This window comes from Myxocyprinus asiaticus, chromosome 17, assembly GCF_019703515.2.
Source record: "Myxocyprinus asiaticus isolate MX2 ecotype Aquarium Trade chromosome 17, UBuf_Myxa_2, whole genome shotgun sequence".
Lineage (NCBI taxonomy): Eukaryota > Metazoa > Chordata > Actinopteri > Cypriniformes > Catostomidae > Myxocyprinus > Myxocyprinus asiaticus.
The window spans coordinates 4455262-4459176 of NC_059360.1; positions in this window are offsets into that span (position 1 = coordinate 4455262).

Below are 3915 nucleotides of genomic sequence, written 5' to 3' on the forward strand. Positions count from 1 at the left end.
TTTTTTCAGAACAGTTCTTTTTGAAGTAATAGAATTTAGAATAGGCAAAGGGTCAATAACATTAGAGTCACTTTCATATAATTTACCAAAAAAATCTGCTATATGAGATGAGATAAGATTAATATCCTCACATACAACACCATCAATTTTCATTTTCCTAATCGCATTTAACTCCCCCCTTCTTTTTTCGAGATTAAAGAAATATTTACTGTTTTTTTTTTTCTCCCATCTCTAACCACTGCTTTCTTGACCTAATAAAGGCCCCCTTGGCTTTTTCTACATATATTATGTTAAGTTTATTTTGGAGTTTATTCAGAGAGGTCTGATCCTCAATAGCGAAATTTCCTCTCTCTATTAAATTATTAATTTCCCCTGAAATTTCAATTAAGTCTGCCCTTTTTTTAATAGCTAATTGTTTTCCATAGGTCCTAACAGCACATCCTATTTCAAATTTCAAATGTTCCCATTCTTTACCAAATTCGCTATTATTAATTGCAGAGATCTAATGATTATGGATAAGTCTTTCTATAATAGATTTCAAGTCATCATATTTCAGTAATGAATTATTCAGCTTCCAATATCCTCCACTAATTCTACGATCTTCATCCCCAGATAATGCAACTTTAAGGCTAATTACCTTATGGTCAGTTAAAGAAGCAGGCAATATAGATGTATCTAAAATAAAAGATTCTAAGCCTGAAGAAATCAACCAAAGGTCAATACGTGACTGTAATGAGAAATTTTTGTTGCTCCAAGTAAACTGCTTAGTTGAGGGGTTTTTTACCCTCCAAATATCAATCAAGTCAAGACTGTAACTTAAACGCAAAAGATCACTGGATTCACTGTTTGCTCTAGGAGGGTATCTGTCCATGGAACCATTCATGACCAAATTAAAGTCACCACCAATGATTAATTTAACATTCGGATTATTTCTCATGGTAGAGTTGACACATTTTTCAATTTCACCTAATAACAAACTGTTTGCATCCTTTGAACAGTACCCATAAACATTAACAATAATGAACTTACAATCATTTATATCAATCAGTAGTACTAGCCAATGACCTTTAGAGTCCCCCTTACTCCACACACATTTTCCTTTGAAATTATGTGACAAAATTGCGACACCACCAGAGTGATTTGAACCATGAGCTAATCATATCTCACCTCCCCATTGGTTCTTCCAAAAATTTAAATCCTCAGGGCACGAATGAGTCTCTTGAATGAAAATTAAATCACTTTTGCATTCTTTGCAAAAAAGAAAAAAAGCTTTTCTTTTGACCAAGTTCCTCAATCCTCTGGGGACTACAAGCTGAACAGCTCTATGTGCAATCAGAATTATCCTACTTCCCACTTCTGAAGTGGTAAATACGAGTATGTCATGTAAGTGCTTTGTTGTCAGAAAAAGCGTTCATTCATATATAGTTCTTGAGGAACTTTTATTTTGACACCATAAAAAAATATTACTCCGCTTGTGGACGATAATGGAATTTTGGTCAAATACAAGCTATTTTTACGGTGTACAAATGTACAACATGCATCAAATGGTTACTGATATACATAAATGAATTTGACCAAAACTGCAAGCGCTAACAATTAGCTGTATTTAGAAAAATGGATAAAATCTGTAATTCACTACAGAAACCATACTCTCCTCCACCATGTTGAAAGTTTACGACTCCTCCCATCTTGGAAACTTGTGTATCAAAAGTATATCAGAGTTTCCCAATAGTAATTACAGCTTGAGGGGTCGTTCATGTGCAACTTCCAAGTGGGAAACTCGTATTTACTATAATAGCACGTGACGGCAGCATAAATCTTGCTTCTTTTTTTGTTTTTGTTTGCTACTTTTTGTGTTCATCTCTAGGTAGTTGTGTCTAACCATTTGTAATGTTCCCTGTTTTGTAATGTGAATGTTCAATAAAAAAGAACTGAATAGAAATTGAATGTTGTATTTTGTATAAGTGAATGTTTATTGTGTTATATTTGTTTCATATTAACATACAAATGGAAAGAGATTTACTAATAAAAAGTTGGTTTACAAATAAATTGAATGAGATCCACAAATATATGTTAGGCGTTTCACAAAATTAAAGTGAATTCACAAATAAATAAAATGAGATTTGCAAATAAATTTTTTAACTCACAAACACAACTCTGCCCAGCATTCAGTTGTGAATCGTGCATGCGTTTCTGTGCATTTGTGGATCGCAGCACACATTTGTGGATTCTGAAACATTTCTAGCTGCAAGATGTTCACACAAATCCACAAATAGTTGGACTCCACCCACTGTCTACTCAAGCCAATCCGTTAACGGCCGTATTACTCTGACCAATCCTAGCACCTTCTAGCTTCAACCAATTGTGATTTGTTTTAGAATCAGGGCAACATATATTTCCCATCATATAGCCAGGAGTTTCAGTCTAGAAACTTAGTTAAGATTCAAACAGCAGACTCAGATAACTGATCCCTGTAACCCCAAAAAACACACATAGCTAGAAAGCTAATTATCAGGACTTTCACAATAAAAAATAAGATATTTGCAACTTTCAACATTTAACATGTTTAGAAATTATACAAACCTTAAGTCGCAATGTGATTTATTCCACTGATTGCTTCTGCTTCTTTTAAAATTTTGAAGTTCTTTACTTGTCAAGAGACCATGTTGAAAAGAGAGCTTGATCCCGCCCTGATTCTAAAACAAAACGCAATTGGTTGAAGCTAGAAGGTGCTAGGATTTTCCAGAGTAATACACTGATTGGCTTGAGTAGACAGTGGGTGGAGTCCAACTATTTGTGGATTTGTGTGAACATCTTGCAGCTAGAAATGTTTCAGAATCCACAAATGTGTGCTGCGAAATAAATGCTGGACAGAGTTGTGTTTGTGAGTTAAAACATTTATTTGTAACTTTTATTTTTAATTTTTTTATTTGAAAATCGAATTATATTTATTTGTGAATTAACTTTATTTTTGTGAAATGCCTAACATACACTGGCAGCCAAAAGTTTGGAATAATGTACAGATTTTGCTGTTTTGGAAGGAAATTGGTATTTTAATTCACCAAAGTGGCATTCAACTGATCACAAAGTATAGTCAGGACATTACTGATGTTAAAAACAGCACCATCACTATTTGAAAAAAGTCATTTTTGATCAAATCTAGACAGACCCCATTTCCAGCAGCCATCACTCCAACACCTTATCCTTGAGTAATCATGCTAAATTGATCATTTGGTACTAGAAAATCACTTGCCATTATATCAAACACAGTTGAAAGCTATTTGCTTCATTAAATGAAGCTTAACATTGTCTTTGTGTTTGTTTTTGAGATAATTGGAAAAGAGTGTTCTGGATCTTAACCCCATTGAGATTTTGTGGGATCAGCTAGACTGTAAGGTGCGTGAGAAGTGCCCGACAAGACAGTCACATCTATGACAAGTGCTACAGGAAGTGTGGGGTGAAATGTCATCTGAGTATCTGGACAAACTGACAGCTAGAATAACAAGGATCTGCAAAGCTGTCATTGCTGCACGTGGAAGATTTTTTTTGATGAGAACTCTTTGAAGTAGTTTAAGAAGTTCTGAACATTTTTTTCAAATTGTAATAGTAATTTTTCACGTTATTAATGTCCAGACTAAACACTGTGATCAGTTGAATGCAACTTTGGTGAATAAAAGTACCAATTTCTTTCCATAAGAGCAAAATCTATACATTATTCCACACTTTTGGCCGCCAGAGTATATTTGTGGATCTCCTTTTTATTTGTAAATCTCTTTCCATTTGTATGTTAATATGAAAAAAAAAAATGACCCCATAAACGTTGGTTTTGTTAATGAAAATTCCAACGGAGTTTAGTTAAATTGCACTGCTGTGTAGGAGACTTTTATTTTGAATAATAAACCGTGTTTGACCTTT